Source organism: Lissotriton helveticus, chromosome 4_1 (assembly GCF_964261635.1).
Source record: "Lissotriton helveticus chromosome 4_1, aLisHel1.1, whole genome shotgun sequence".
Taxonomy (NCBI): domain Eukaryota; kingdom Metazoa; phylum Chordata; class Amphibia; order Caudata; family Salamandridae; genus Lissotriton; species Lissotriton helveticus.
In genome coordinates this window covers 495169366-495186379 of record NC_136063.1, presented here as the reverse complement: position 1 = coordinate 495186379, position 17014 = coordinate 495169366, and the positions used below count along the sequence as shown (strand labels likewise).

Genomic DNA, 17014 nt, shown 5'->3' with positions numbered 1-17014 from the left:
CAATTATTCATTTTACCCAAAAAGAGATTTTGTTTGTATTTTAATATATTAAACCACACGGTTCTATAGGGGTCTTCTATTTTACTTGACAAATTTATCATGTAATAGCATTTACCCAGGGACATTCTAGGTTCAGACCACGTTCATATGTGTCAAGGGTAAAAATCCAGTACAATTCTCGTTTTTTCCTAATTTTTTCTCCGCCCCTGTCATTTGGTAAATGTATTTTTTCTAGGATTCGCCATTTTATTTCTTCAGGGGAATGTCCGAAATCCAAGAAATGATTAACTAAAGGTGCTGTTACTTTTTTAGTCTTTATTGCTGACCTGTGTTCAGTCAGCCTTGTTTTTATTGCTCTTCCTGTCTCGCCAACATACCCTAAGTGACAAGGACATGTAATAAGATACACTACATTTTGTGTGTTGCATGTCCATAAGTCTTTTGCTCTTATTTCGACACTATTCAGGGTCATTGTTTCTCCAAGATGGATATTCTTGCATGACTTACATGAGCCACAACTCGATGTGCCTTTTATCGGGTTATTATTTACAAAGGACCTTTGCACAAAAGGTGGATTTTCAGGTGTTTTACAAAATCTGGAGCGGACAATCTGATCCTTCAGGTTTTTATTGCGCCTGTGCGCATACATAGGTTTAGACATTTTCTGTTGAGTGTTGTTCAGGTTCAATAAGTGCCAATTAGAATTGATGATTTGCCTGATGGTCCCATCTAGGGTAGAATGTTTGGTTATACAAACCAAATTAGGGGCTGTCTTCATTCGTTTCGAATTTAGAAGGGCATCTCTATCATAAAACCTCGCTCTCTTGTACGCCTCTCTAACCAGGCGACGAGGGTACCCTCTTTGAATGAATTTCATCTTCATGCTTTCTGATTGTAAATCATAATCCCTTAGATCGGTGCAATTGCGCCGTACTCTAAGGAATTGTGAAAACGGAATACTATCTTTTTGACATTTTGGATGGAAGCTTTTGAAGTGTAACATAGTATTCCTCGCAGTTGGTTTGGTGTATAAATCTACCCCTAAGGTACCTTCATTGTTCTTGATAAAAATATCAAGAAACTCTACCTTATTTTTGTTGGTGTGGGCAGTGAACCTCAAATTTACATACCCTTGATACTTAAAAAAAAAAACCATTTTCCAAATTAGTCAAAGAAGCTGATCACGAGATGATCTGCTCTCGTGGAAACCAAAATAAAAAATGTTGTTGCTAGTCAAGTATCTATTTCTGGAAGAACTTTTGCAATAGTTGCTATTGTTTTCCATGCTGGAAGTACTACCAAAAGTGACATTATACAGTTTATTTAAAGTGTAATAATGGTTGGAGTCACTGCAACAATACACACTTGGAAATGAAACCGAGATTGCCTTATGAATTACCCAACTCATGCTTGATATTTCTGAAACAAAGATTATAGATATATCATTCGGCCTAGTGGGAAGGTGTAAAGATACTTTAAGGAATTCATACTGGATGATTTCAAAGCGAAATGTTTGATACATTATTTAGTGTATTGGCAAAATGTGAACAGAAACTACAAAGTATAGGTAAGATTTGAAGATTGGAAATAGTATTGGATGTGTTATTTGTGTTGACTTTGTATTATATTTGCGAGAATTAGGGATTTGTTTTTTTCCAACAATCTAGTTGATTGTTTTTTTCCCCTGCTGTTTATGATGAAACTACACTGACATCACTGTGAATAGTTAAGTTAAGTAGAAGCTGATGACAACAAAAAAGGGAGTAAATTGTTTTCTGAACGTTAAATTATTTTGTATTATTTAAAAACTCACTGTAATTTATGAAATATATTACATTACATAGCAGTTTTGCAGTTTATTTTTTGTAGTTGAAAAGTTAGAAAAAACAGTACTAATGACAAATAGCACAATAGTAGTTTGATATTTAAAAAACCTTTGAAATTCACTGAAAAAACATAGGTTTCAGGGACGTTATAGTTAGAAATTAGCATTCAAAAAACCTTAGACATTCACTGAAAAAATCATAGGTTTCAGAGACGTTATAGTTACTTGGATATTTGACTCATTAAACTAGAGAAATTCGCCTGTTATAGTTAGTTGAGCTACCTATACCTCGCGCGCACGCAATGCACTGGTGATGACGTCATATATTACATCACTCATGACATGGTCAGTGACATCACTCATGACATCTCAAATGAAATAACTGATGATATCACTGATGACATTATCCACGTGATACACCTCCTCACACTCTAATAAAGCCTTTGATACACGCACTCTAAAATACAGTCCACCATTTTCGAAACCATAGACACACCAATACCAGATACCAGATACCCATCCACTGATTCCTATCTATATATTGTGAACCAGACATACACTCATACAGTCACTCATACATGCTGTCACTCATCATTATATCAGTATAATATCCACTCATACACCTATACATACATTCACACAGTACTACTGATCCATAGAGTTACTCACACATCTACTCAGTCATGCCAAAAATCAACCACACACCCATGTGCTCACCTATGCAGATATATAAATACCACCTGACTTATTTATGCACACACCACCTCCATTATTTATATAGATACTAACACATACTTACTCTCTTATACAATCACTAATACAAGTATACACATTCATGTATGTAAACACTCTTGCAATCACTCTCTCTCACGTATAGTTAATTATACACCACAACACTCACATATATTATCTAAAAACATATATAGTTACTCACATATATACAACTGAGACATCAATTCACTAATCAACACACCTGTACACACAGTCAGCTACCCATACAGCCCTTCCGAGATGCACTTTGAGTCTATACAACCTGTGAATCAGCCATTCAGACATGTATGCATCGAGTCAGACACCCTCCACCCACCCACATAGACACTCAGACACCCATACAGATACTCATACAATCAATCAATAACACATATAGACACTGATGTAGCTACTCACCAGCCCATGCACCTGCTTACACAACAACTGAGAGACTAATATAGACAATCTAAATGGTAATGGGGGTGCACAATATAAAAAGTCCAGGGAAACAAAATGTATATGAAAATATCTCTTCTTTATTTAGTCAAGTTCCTTTTAGAAAAATCAGTTGCATCACAGATTAGCCAACGCGTTTCTCTCCCACACTGGGAGCTTCCTCAGGGCTAAAAACAAACATACAAACATACATAAATATTACATTTAAAAAGTAACATACACAATATACAGACATCTACACAAAGGCACAAGAAAGGCACCACATAGAAAAAAACACAAACTTTGAATCACATACAAGTGCAATTTAAGATAGAACAAGGTGCTGGTTGTCTCACGACGAAATCACACATAGCACATCCACCTTAAGATCTAAACAGTTGTAATGGATGTATACTGTATGAACATATTAACGTGTGCATAATAATGCAGGCTAGTGTAACCATCCTTGGCATTTCTCTAGGATCACTAACTGACAGGACTCTATCCACCTCCCAAGATCTCAAAGAGAAAAGGGGGAAAGAAGAAAAGTCTGAAATCCTTAGAAGGTGAACAAGTCGAAAGAATTAGAAAAATAGAAAAAGAAAATCAATGATGGTCAAGCCTCACCCCAAATGGTAATAAACAAGAAGACACCGCTAACACACTTCCATAGTTGGAGACGCAACAGGTTATTCTCTTATATAAAAAAGTTTGTGAATGATAAGCTGGCCCAAACGGGAGATGTCCCATCAGGGTGGCTAGTTCCTTGGTATAAATACTTTCTACAGTAGCACAGTCGATTCGTTGCCCTCTATGGCAGTACGGCCATAACACCGGAATTCCCGTAATTTCATATTAAAAAGGCATAGTCGCTTACCAGATTGTAAATAGGTCATATGCATTCGAGTCGTATATTTGAAGCAAAAGTTAACCCAGGCAAAAATTCCGTCATCGCCAGTTTCACGTCTCTAAAAGAGTATATAAAAAGGTGGGTAAGGTCTAAATTGCATACATCTGAAAATTCAACAGATATGGACAACAAATAAATAGTAAATAGGGTGTAAACTCCCAAGTATATGGATAGTTAGTACGAGGAACTGAAATATCAATCCCAGATCGACCCACCACCCTGTCGGGACAACCCACCCCCTGTCGGGTGTTGTGTGGAGACTGTTCTCAGCTTCCATGTTTAGATACAGTTATGACAGGTAGTACACGCACAATTTACAGAGTGACCCACCTTAAAGTATAGCTGGAACCTTCACAGGCACAGATTCAACCTCTAAGTAAGGTGTACAGTGTCCATAGTAGGAACGTCCTCCAACCAGTTCACACAGCGACTCCCAAAATAATTCTGTAAGCGGAAGGGGGGAAAGCGGCATGATAAACGAAACGCAGAAAGTGATCAGAAGACCATAAAACAAAGCCCAGGGTGCCCCATATGGGTAAAGGTCAAGACCGCACTAGTTGAGAGTTATATCCCCCAAACTGATTGAGTACCTCCCCTACGGTAAACACATAAACCCGGTGTGTTTAAGGTGCCAACGGCCATACCTTATCAGTGGTCCACAGGGCTTATATGTCGATTTGAATAGGTGGCTTCTTGTAGCAGGCACAACTTGATAATTTGCCGCTATTGGTCCATAGGAAGGGTTAGATAACAAGGACGTGTTGTCTCCCTTCGTCCATCCCTCCGGACCTGTTAAGAGTAAACCTCCATCAATAAGAGGGATTGCAGGCTGGGCAACAACAGATACATATCATAACCAAACCATAATAAAGCGGTACTACAGTCTACGAACTACAAACCCCAGCATGCACTGATAGGGCGGTGCGCTGTCAAAGGCATCTGTCTCCCCGAGGACGATCCACAGACCCCCCCCATAGACAGTGCGACCTTACTGATATTAAAGGCCAAATGTATTGAATAGCAGAGCCCCTCCTTCCGTGGTTAGGCTAACTTGGCCCGACTTTAATCGTTCTGGAGAGCGGAATCAGAATGCCCCCAAAAAATGGATCATGGAGCATAATTACTTCCATTCAGAGATGAGACAAAAACAATAGACAAAAACCCCCAAGGGAGTACTTACAGCAGAAATACGGCGCGGCGTAAATATAGACATTCACACAGTTTAGTCACTATGCATTCAGTAACATACGTTCAATCAGTGACTTATACAGTCAGTCATGCATCTACTAAATAACCCATTCAGGCACTTGTACATCCTCTCATTCTTCAATACACCTTGGTATAGATATATATGAAAAATATTTAAACTTTACAGAAACACACTTTCACTGGATGATGTCATCAGTGATGTCATTTGAGATGTCATCAGTGATTTCATGAGTAATGTCACTGACTATGCCATGAATGATGTAATTTGTGACGTCATCAGCAGTGCATTGGGGGTGTACAAGTAATAGTTAGCTCAACTAACTATAACAGGCATATTTCTCTGGTTTATATGAGTTAAATGTCCAACTAACTCTAAAGTCCCTGAAACCTGTGATTTTTTCAGTGAATATATATATATATATACACACGAGATCAAGGCAAGTCGCCGAAACGCGTTGTGTGAATAAACCGAATCTATAGCACTTCTTGGATTATTGGTGTGGTTCCGGAGAGCGTACTAATTCTTTAACGTTTTGGAACTATTAATACCGGCGTGCTTCACCGGAGAGTACGCCACTTTCCTATGGGTCACAGCGTTGCAGTAGAAGCGTCTTTCATGGAATATATATATATATATATATATATATATATATAAATTCAGCTTCTCCTCCTTTCACGGTGCAGAGAACCACAGGACACAGTAGGGTTTTTCAAAAGTAGTTTTATTCTTGAGGCTTGCATGACCGGTTTCGGCGTGTAGCCTTTCTCAAATGCATTTCTCAACAGCATGTTTTCCTTTCATTATTTTTTTATGGCTGGCTCCTCCTTCCCAAGTGGTGGTTGGCCCACCTGCACCAAGTTTGTTAGGCTCGCTGAATTTATCAAGGGACTACCAGTCCCATGGTGCAGCAAGCTACTATACTCGGCGCTGGTGAAAAGGAAATTATGCCGCAGTTTGAAAAGTATTTTCTTTCAGTCCCTTTCTTTCGCCCATCTACCTCAATACATAATATTTTAATGTTCAGGTCGTAAATCACAGCGTCCTTTTACCTTGAGGTTCGATGGTGGGTCAAGGAAAAAAATCCGATGCCTCGGCTAATTTCAAACAAAGTTCCCATGTCGCCTTGATCTTCTTTTCTGAAAGGGTCCTGGGTGCGCGTCAGGGGCAACGCGGTGAAATATAAATTCAGCTTCTCCTCCTTTCACGGTGCAGAGAACCACAGGACACAGTAGGGTTTTTCAAAAGTAGTTTTAATCTTGAGGCTTGCATGACCGGTTTCGGCGTGTAGCCTTTCTCAAATGCATTTCTCAACAGCATGTTTTCCTTTCATTATTTTTTTATGGCTGGCTCCTCCTTCCCAAGTGGTGGTTGGCCCACCTGCACCAAGTTTGTTAGGCTCGCTGAATTTATCAAGGGACTACCAGTCCCATGGTGCAGCAAGCTACTATACTCGGCGCTGGTGAAAAGGAAATTATGCCGCAGTTTGAAAAGTATTTTCTTTCAGTCCCTTTCTTTCGCCCATCTACCTCAATACATAAGATTTTAATGTTCAGGTCGTAAATCACAGCGTCCTTTTACCTTGAGGTTCGATGGTGGGTCAAGGAAAAAAATCCGATGCCTCGGCTAATTTCAAACAAAGTTCCCATGTCGCCTTGACCTTATTTTCTGAAAGGGTCCTGGGTGCGCGTCAGGGGCAACGCGGTGAAATATAAATTCAGCTTCTCCTCCTTTCACGGTGCAGAGAACCACAGGACACAGTAGGGTTTTTCAAAAGTAGTTTTATTCTTGAGGCTTGCATGATCGGTTTCGGCGTGTAGCCTTTCTCAAATACATTTCTCAACAGCATGTTTTCCTTTCATTATTTTTTTATGGCTGGCTCCTCCTTCCCAAGTGGTGGTTGGCCCAGCTGCACCAAGTTTGTTAGGCTCGCTGAATTTATCAAGGGACTACCAGTCCCATGGTGCAGCAAGCTACTATACTCGGCGCTGGTGAAAAGGAAATTATGCCGCAGTTTGAAAAGTATTTTCTTTCAGTCCCTTTCTTTCGCCCATCTACCTCAATACATAAGATTTTAATGTTCAGGTCGTAAATCACAGCGTCCTTTTACCTTGAGGTTCGATGGTGGGTCAAGGAAAAAAATCCGATGCCTCGGCTAATTTCAAACAAAGTTCCCATGTCGCCTTGACCTTCTTTTCTGAAAGGGTCCTGGGTGCGCGTCAGGGGCAACGCGGTGAAATATAAATTCAGCTTCTCCTCCTTTCACGGTGCAGAGAACCACAGGACACAGTAGGGTTTTTCAAAAGTAGTTTTATTCTTGAGGCTTGCATGACCGGTTTCGGCGTGTAGCCTTTCTCAAATGCATTTCTCAACAGCATGTTTTCCTTTCATTATTTTTTTATGGCTGGCTCCTCCTTCCCAAGTGGTGGTTGGCCCACCTGCACCAAGTTTGTTAGGCTCGCTGAATTTATCAAGGGACTACCAGTATATATATATATATATGAAATAAACAACCACCTCCCACAGAAAATCTATGGAAGAAGGCACGGACTCGAGGTGATTCCGAATTCGGCATCTTTTTATTTATTCAGGTCGCCCCCAATCCCAAGCACAAGGAGAGATGCATTTCAGCCTTCAAGAGGCCTTTGTCAATCTAGTTTGGCGCTGTATTGCACCTGTATTGAGTAGCCAAACTCGTAATCCTGCGTTGCCTTATTAAAAATATATACCACATAATATAAAAATGCTACTGCTGTCAGAAGTTAATGTTCATGTCCGCTTTTATTAGCCAAACGTCCCAAAAGCTCACCTGAGCTGATAAGCAGTCTGCAGCAGGATGACCTCTGACCTCAACTTTGAATTCGAAGTCTTTTCCTGCCATAATGTCAATGTCACAATCCTGATAAGAACCGAGCACCGGGACTGGATAATTAAAGTCTCATCTCGGGGCTGCATGTTCAGACAAAGAGTATACTTGCAACTCAAACTCTGCCGAGCATGTGCTCCCAAACCCTTAGGACTCCAAATCCTGAAATGTAACAGAATGGTGAACTGCTAGGTGGATGATGAACATAAAGTATTATTGTTGCGAGGTCAGTATCAAAGGTGTCTCACATCGGGGCAAAGGCATTGATTAATAAAAAAGAGGGATACTGACAGTTGGCATACAATTAGTCATGGCACAACCTCAGGGTTGAGGGGGACCTATCTCCAAAATTGATAACGCCAAAACCACCTCACCACATCGGGGTTGGCGTCTGCGGTGCCCAGTCACCAGCTGGTACCAGTCTTCCGGGCAAGGCCTCTCTTGCTGGTGAAAACAAAGATCCCAGGCTGGCAGTCGCGAAAACCGCCCCGCTACGAGACCCTCATCTTCTGCCGCAGTCATCCTCGTACCTCTTCCTGGCTGCACAGCTGGGGGCTCACCCATTAGCACTCCAGTACTCCTCCACAAAATCGGTCTGAAGGGAAAGCCACAATCAACTGGTGTTCCGTGAAAGTGTGACGACCTCTCACGCTGCATCAAATGAAACAAACAACCACCTCCCACAGAAACTCTATGGAAGAAGGCACGGACTCGAGGTGATTCCGGTTTCGGCATCTTTTTATTTATTCAGGTCGCCCTCAATCCCAAGCACAAGGAGAGACGCGTTTCAGCCTTCAAGAGGCCTTTGTCAATCTAGTTTGGCTCTGTATTGCACCTGTATTAAGTAGCCCTTCCTACCAGATGTAAAGTTTGTGGTGGAGGGCCCTAGGCCCGCATGTTAGGAGCAGCAAATGACTGACGCAGACACCAGATGAGGGTAGTGGGAATGGCCTCGAGCACGTGCGCTCGGCCCCTTTTATTGCCAGCGTCATGTGACACCATGACGTCTGTGGTGGGTGGGTGTAAAGTGTAATACAGACACTTGAACACTAGAACGTGTCCATGCTAGGACACTACATCCCTCCCATTTTTTCATTGCAAAGACCCACATTCAGAAATCAACCTGTGGGGAAAATAACATGTATCAGGATGCAGTAAAGTGTTCAGCTTCCGCAGTGTCTTTCAATCCGCCGCTGCTTGGAATCACAGATGGTGTTCAACCTGTTGCGGGTAACATCAGTTCACAGTGGCACCGGTTTGTGGTGCTCGATGGAAACAGTCTGTTGATGACTCTGCGACCAAATTGTCCTCACAGTCCTTCTTTTGCTCACTTCCACGGCGATGGGTGCAATTAGAGTTCTGGTGGTTCGCCGGGGAATGACGCACGATTTCCGGCCTTGGCCTTAGCTTTATTTGTAGTCTGTGTCCTACTTGGCAAAAGGCAGATCCTTTGCAAAGCATCCCTCTCACTAGGATGACCCCTCTCGTCGGTGTTCCCCTGCCACGGGATATCCTTGAGGTCCTCTTCTCGGATTCGCGCTGGGCTGGATGTGTCCACATCAGTTGTTCCTGCGCCGCCGTCAGTGGGGGTATGGAAGAGACGATGTGTCTCACCTCAGATTCCGCAGCCTCATCCCAAGGTAGCTGTTGGTTTCTGTCTTTGCTTGCGATGTCTTCGCCCTCCCCGGACCTTTCGGATGGGCGTCGGAGGACCGTCTCTCGTCGCGGGGACTGCGTCCCGGAGGCCTCTGCCCCTGGGTCACCACGGCTGGCATGTGTCCAGTGTCCGTGTGACCCCAAAGGTGGATGTCACTAACAGTCTCGCTTGCTCCTCTCCGCAGATCCTGGGTGTGCGGAAACATCGTCTGTCAGCTGGTCTTCTTTGCCACTGGTGTTCTTCCGGCCTCGTGTTCCTCGCACCGTTGTCCTGGCACTTGTCACCTTACTTCTCTTTGGGAGTGAGTGGTCTTCCTGCACTCCTCTCTCTTTCCTTAGTTAGCTCGCTGTGGGGATGTTGCTTCGCACTGACTTCTCCTTCTACTCTTAACTGTGGCAACAGGCCACATGGATATGCTTCCTTCCATTTCCCGGTGGCAAACGTGCCACTCAGATCTCTCCTTTTCTTCCTTCCTTTTCACGGTGGCAAACGTGCCACTCAGATCTCTCCTTTTCTTCCTTCCTTTTCACGGTGGCAAACGTGCCACTCAGATCTCTCCTTTTCTTCCTTCCTTTTCACGGTGGCAAACGTGCCACTCAGATCTCTCCTTTTCTTCCTTCCCTTTCGCAGTGGCAGACGTGCCACTCAGATCTCTCCTTTCTTCTGCATCGCGACATCACTTGGACCGATCTTGTGTCTTCTCTTCTGACCTGGGTCCTCCATGCAGTGCGCGCACCCTGCATGTGTACCCCTGGTCTTGTCCCCGTCGGGGACACTTTCTCCTTCTTCCTCAGCAGCCAGAGTTGGTGTCGCGAACCTTCTTTTCTTGATGCTTTCTTTTCTTGATGGTTGTTGGTGACGTTCGGGGGTCCATGTTTGTAGACTTGTTCATGGTTGAACGTCCTGGACCGGTTGGTGGTCCACTTCTGCCGATGCCTGGCAGGTTGCTTTCGGTCGTCCTGTCGGACTTTGCGCTACAACAGTTCCTGAGGACCCGTTGTGGGTCAGCACGTGATGGGCGATCATTCACGAAGATTGTTCTGCGCGATGGCGCTGCATGCATTCTTCTTTCTGCTTGCGGTGGCTGTGCGTCGCCACGTGGCGCGTTGTTTGCGCACTTACTGTTCAGGGTTCTGGGACTCCTGTGGCGTGACGTTGGGTACTTGCTGCTTTGGCTGTCGTCGGGTACTTGATGCTTTGGACCGTTGGCGGGAGTAGTTGATGATGCGGTGAGCGCCTGTGGCCACAAGGCGTCGCTGCTCTCTCCGTCCTTTGATCGCGGCAGTCGTTTCCCTGGACGTTCTTCTAGTGCTTGGCAGTCGTTTCCTCCAGACGTCAGTGCTTGGATGCTTTGTGAGGCATTGGTGCCTTTTCCCACGTCGCGTTGGAAGTGACAGCCGCCGACTCCTTGCTGGTGTGTGTGGGTGTCACTTGCGCTGTTGCGCAGGTACTTGCTGCGGGAGTTTAGATGCTTGCTTGCTGCGGGAGTTTAGATGCTTTCCTTGGGGGCGCTACTCAGTCTGATGCCCCTTGATGCTGTTGACTGAGCTTGCGTTGTGCAATGCTTGTTTTTGTACTTGTTGGATGTGAGTGCCCTTTTGCTTTTGGCCACTGGGTGGCAGTGTTGCTGGATTTGTTAGCAGTCTATCTTGTCCTTCCCGGACGTGCACTCTACTGCTTCAGTGCACAGGGGGTTGGAGCTGCTGCTGTAAATGGTGAGTCGCTTTCCTTTGCTTTTTGTCTACTTTTGTGGGCGGAAAGGCACAGGCTCTAGTGTGAGTTGATTGTCCTTGTTCCTGGGAGGCAGGATAGCCTTTCCGTGTGGGTGAGCATTCTTACATTCCTGTGCACATGGGGTTAATGCTCTGTTCTTGCCGGGTGCACCGGCACTTCCATTATTTCTGTGTCCCGGTGGGCTTCTGTAAGCTTTTGGGCGGTGTTGACCGCCTTGCTAGCACTCTGCCCCTCACGGAGCACACAAGGAGGGGGTTCTTTGATGAAGGCGGCGCTGGCCGCGTGCAGACGCTCTCTTCACCCCTGCTCCCCTGCACTCTGCTCCTCACACGGAGCACAAGAGGAGGGGGAGGGGGGGGCACCTTCTGATCTTGGCGGCGCTGGCCGCCTGCAGACGCTTGCTTCTCCCTTGCGTCCTCTCCCCGTCCGCAGCCGCCTCGGCAGTACTCACGCGGGCGGGGGTGAAGGTGTTGTGCTACGGCGGGGAAGCGCGTCGCTCCCGTCACTCCTCCCTCGGCGGGGGCGCTCGAGGCAGGCCGCGGGTGGGCTCCGCCGGCTCTGTCTTTTGGGATGTTCTGGGTCCGCTGGCCCCACTTTCGCCGGTCTCCCGCCGCAGCAGCTTCTACACGCACACGCTGCGCGGCGGAGACCTACCTTGCTTCTCGCAGGCCGCGGTTGGGCTCCGCTGGCTCTGCTGTGACTGTCCTTCACTGGGCGCTACCGGCGGGCCGCGGGTGGGCTCCGCTGGCCTGGAACACGTTGCGAGGGGGGGTCGGGAGGCGGTTAGCTACTCCGCTCCCTCCCCCTCGTTGTTGACGGGTGTTGCGGGTCCGGCCGCGCTTCCTCACGCCGCCATTAGTCTCTGTGCCCCTGCCGCTTCCAAGCACACACGCGGCGGGGGCGGGGGACGACTCGGGCAGGCCGCGGGTAGGCTCCGCTGGTCCTGCTTATTCAGTGGTACAGTTCATGGCGGGCACTTCGCCCGTGGGGCTCACCTTCGGCCGGCGGGCCAGATGCTCCGTCGCAGTCGCGGCGGGTGGGCTCCGCCCGGCCCGTGCACCTCTGCGGTGGGGGTCTTCAGCCTCGCGGCCGTCGCAGGTGGCTCTGGGCGGTCCGCTGTTGCTTGGTGGCACCCGGTGGTGGCGGTCGACGCGGGTGGGCCCCGGTCGGCTTGCTGTGGGGCTCCCGGTCACTGCGGGGCTCCGACGTGCCCACCGGCTTCTCGGCGCGCTGCGCCCAGCTGCAGGGGATGCCCTCTAGGCGGGCAGCTCTCTACCCCTTTTATTTTTTTTTTTTGTTCTTGGAGATTAGCAGTGGGTAGTGGCACGCATGGGCTGCACTACCGGCCTCGTCGCCATTGTAAAGTTTGTGGTGGAGGGCCCTAGGCCCGCATGTTAGGAGCAGCAAATGACTGACGCAGACACCAGATGAGGGTAGTGGGAATGGCCTCGAGCACGTGCGCTCGGCCCCTTTTATTGCCAGCGTCATGTGACACCATGACGTCTGTGGTGGGTGGGTGTAAAGTGTAATACAGACACTTGAACACTAGAACGTGTCCATGCTAGGACACTACACCAGACTGATGAGTAAACATAAACAACATACTATAAAGTGTGTGCTCAACTCACAGATGAAATACAACATATATATACTGTCCACAGTTCAAAAATCAGCATAAATGCAGGTAAAGCATTACTTCATAAATCTTACGCACATTGCATGTATTTAGTTTGCTAAAATACCGAAAATGTTTTCCCCATGGGTAATTATACATGTGAGTCATCAAAATCGTTTATCACACTGGGATTAATGTGGGTATTTAAAAAAATGCAGCCAAACTCAAAATCCTGCGTTGCCTTATTAAAAATATATACCACATAATATAAAAATGCCACTGCTGTCAGAAGTTAATGTTCATGTCCGCTTTTATTAGCCAAACGTCCCAAAAGCTCACCTGAGCTGATAAGCAGTCTGCAGCAGGATGACCTCTGACCTCAACTTTGAATTCAAAGTGTTTTCCTGCCATAATGTCAATGTCACAATCCTGATAAGAACCGAGCACCGGGACTGGATAATTAAAGTCTCATCTCGGGGCTGCATGTTCAGACAAAGAGTATACTTGCAACTCAAACTCTGCCGAGCATGTGCTCCCAAACCCTTAGGACTCCAAATCCTGAAATGTAACAGAATGGTGAACTGCTAGGTGGATGATGAACATAAAGTATTATTGTTGCGAGGTCAGTATCAAAGGTGTCTCACATCAGGGCAAAGGCATTGATTAATAAAAAAGAGGGATACTGACAGTTGGCATACAATTAGTCATGGCACAACCTCAGGGTTGAGGGGGACCTATCTCCAAAATTGATAACGCCAAAACCACCTCACCACATCGGCGTTGGCGTCTGCGGTGCCCAGTCACCAGCTGGTACCAGTCTTCCGGGCAAGGCCTCTCTTGCTGGTGAAAACAAAGATCCCAGGCTGGCAGTCGCGAAAACCGCCCCGCTACGAGACCCTCATCTTCTGCCGCAGTCATCCTCGTACCTCTTCCTGGCTGCACAGCTGGGGGCTCACCCATTAGCACTCCAGTACTCCTCCACAAAATCGGTCTGAAGGGAAAGCCACAATCAACTGGTGTTCCGTGAAAGTGTGACGACCTCTCACGCTGCATCAAATGAAACAAACAACCACCTCCCACAGAAACTCTATGGAAGAAGGCACGGACTCGAGGTGATTCCGGTTTCGGCATCTTTTTATTTATTCAGGTCGCCCTCAATCCCAAGCACAAGGAGAGACGCGTTTCAGCCTTCAAGAGGCCTTTGTCAATCTAGTTTGGCGCTGTATTGCACCTGTATTAAGTAGCCCTTCCTACCAGACTGATGAGTAAACATAAACAACATACTATACAGTGTGTGCTCAACTCACAGATGAAATACAACATATATATACTGTCCACAGTTCAAAAATCAGCATAAATGCAGGTAAAGCATTACTTCATAAATCTTACGCACATTGCATGTATTTAGTTTGCTAAAATACCGAAAATGTTTTCCCCATGGGTAATTATACATGTGAGTCATCAAAATCGTTTATCACACTGGGATTAATGTGGGTATTTAAAAAATGGAGCCAAACTCAAAATCCTGCATTGCCTAATTAAAAATATATACCACATAATATAAAAATGCCACTGCTGTCAGAAGTTAATGTTCATGTCCGCTTTTATTAGCCAAACGTCCCGAAAGCTCACCCGAGCTGATAAGCAGTCTGCAGCAGCATGACCTCTGACCTCAACTTTGAATTCGAAGTGTTTTCCTGCCATAATGTCAATGTCACAATCCTGATAAGAACCGAGCACCGGGACTGGATAATTAAAGTCTCATCTCGGGGTTGCAAGTTCAGACAAAGAGTATACTTGCAACTCAAACTCTGCCGAGCATGTGCTCCCAAACCCTTAGGACTCCAAATCCCAAATGCCACAGAATGGTGAACTGCTAGGTGGATGATGAACATAAAGTATTATTGTTGCGAGGTCAGTATCAAAGGTGTCTCACACCGAGGCAAAGGCATTGATTAATTAAAAAGAGGGATGCTGACAGTTGGCATACAATTAGTCATGGCACAACCTCAGGGTTGAGGGGGACCTATCTCCAAAATTGATAACGCCAAAACCACCTCACCACATCGGCGTTGACGTCTGCGGTATATATTGTATATTTTTACACCTAGAGTATAATCTTTATAGATTTGGCCATTTTTTGTTCATTATTTATGGCAAATTCATATCTAGGCAATTGCTATCTTCTCGTCTCTATGGGTTCTTTTTTTTGGGGGGACTGAAGACTAAATATAAGGTTTATTTAACAAACAGGCAAACCTTGAGGTACAAATAAACATTTGTGATATGGTATTTGAAAACGTTGACAAACCTTTTTTACATCCAAATCACAGACATAAGTGATTACAAAATTGTTCAGGCCTTCTTATCCGCAGATGCCATTGGAAGTAAGATGCACCCTCTGATGGAGCTGTGGGTGCCCCTGATCCAGACCTCGTTCTGGATCCAGCTCCTGAGGTCGTTTTAGAGACTTGCCTTCTTTTTAAGAGTTGCCCTCCCTCAGCCCTATTACTTCAATCCGTTTGCCAGGTGACATCGCTCACGACCTCAGGACAGGTATTACCCCAAGGTAGGTATCACCCCTAGACTTCAAAATCAATGTCAAGAGGTGAGGAATCTGCATGTATTAGTATCCATCAGAAACAAGGTGTAAGTAAACATGCTGGGAGAGAGAATAAGCAAGACAAAAATATAGTATAGTTATTCATTTACAGACCCATTAAATCAGATGTACTGTTTACTTAAAGTTTTGAAAAATAGTTCTACAACTGGAAGATCAGGTAAATTCTCTTTTTCGCATACAAATGTTTTATCAAAGACATACAGCCTGATTCATCAAGCTAAATTGCACTTGCAAAGGGCAAGATTCTCAGAATCTTGCCTTTTGCCAGTGCAATTTTTGCATTTGGGATTCATCATCCCAAATGCAAAATTCGCTATTAAAGAATTCGCACATTTGCGAAGAATTGCATTTAAGGAATCTCTATTTGAGATTCCTTAAATGCAATTCATAAATCATTTTAAGATTGCGAAATTGCAATTTTGGGCCGCTATTTACCGAGAGGTCAGACCTCGTGGTAAATAGCAAAAACTTAGAAAAATGCATTTAAATGCATTTTTCTAAGTTGCATGTTACACACACACATGTCCTTTGGACATGTGTGTGCGCAACACCAATGTAGATTACATTTCAGGGGTGCTACAGGGTGTCCTTTGGACAACCCTGCACCCTTGAAATCGCATCCTTATTTGCGATTAGCTAATGTAAATGTACAGGAATTTATATAGCGCAAATCACCAAGCGGTTTCTAAGCGCTTGCTTAGGGAACCCGTCCTGGTATTCCCCTGTGAGATAACCCCGGCAGGGTATCCGCAAGGTGAAAACCAGGCATCCCGCCGCGAGGGGCCATTGTGGAGATTAAGCAAGCTATTGCCCAGAGTCGCAGAGTGTGAACCCGTGAATCGAGTAAGCACCGGAGCGAAAATTGTCGAGTCCATGGACATTTTAGGACTCAAGACCCCGCCGAGCCGGGAATTGAACCCTGGTCCCGGGCTGACCTCTGCTTCCAGGTCTGCCTCCTCTAACCAGTGAGCCACACTTCTCCTGTAGGCCCATAGGAATTCATGGGGAGTTATTCCTTATTTGCGATTAGCAATTTGCTAATCGCAAATAAGGAACATGTAGGAATCACAATATTTTTTGCAATTCCTACATGAATCCCGTTTTGCAAGTCCTTAATAGCGATTCCTTATGAATCGCTATTAGGGGCTCGCAAAACGGGAGAATGATGAATCTGGCTGATAATGTTTATACAGTCAGTGGTTCTGTGGGGAACCTATCGCGGATCCAGCCCTATTGGGCACCTCTGTATATCACAGTATATTACACATTGAAGCTATGGGTTCTATGCGTTGTGGTGCCCTTGTAGTGGTCATTTTATCTAATGAAGTTTTCTCCACGAATAGACTTTAATTGGCATCAGTTTATGTTCTTGGACTGGTCTTTCCAACTTTT

At 45.3% G+C, this 17014-nt stretch overlaps 1 protein-coding gene and 1 long non-coding RNA gene across 6 annotated transcripts in view; one reads left to right on the top strand and one right to left on the bottom strand.

The window, feature by feature from the left end:
* LOC144828696 (carbonic anhydrase 13-like) overlaps nucleotides 1-17014 on the top strand; it is a 796251-nt gene that overhangs the window by 362950 nt on the left and 416287 nt on the right. The gene's annotated exons all lie outside the window — the stretch shown is intronic.
* LOC144827207 (uncharacterized) lies at nucleotides 3888-8790 on the bottom strand. The gene is made up of 3 exons (XR_013610077.1): nucleotides 8368-8790; nucleotides 4565-4709; nucleotides 3888-3978 (listed from the first exon to the last, which is right to left on the bottom strand). It is a non-coding gene; the product is annotated as an uncharacterized LOC144827207 (long non-coding RNA).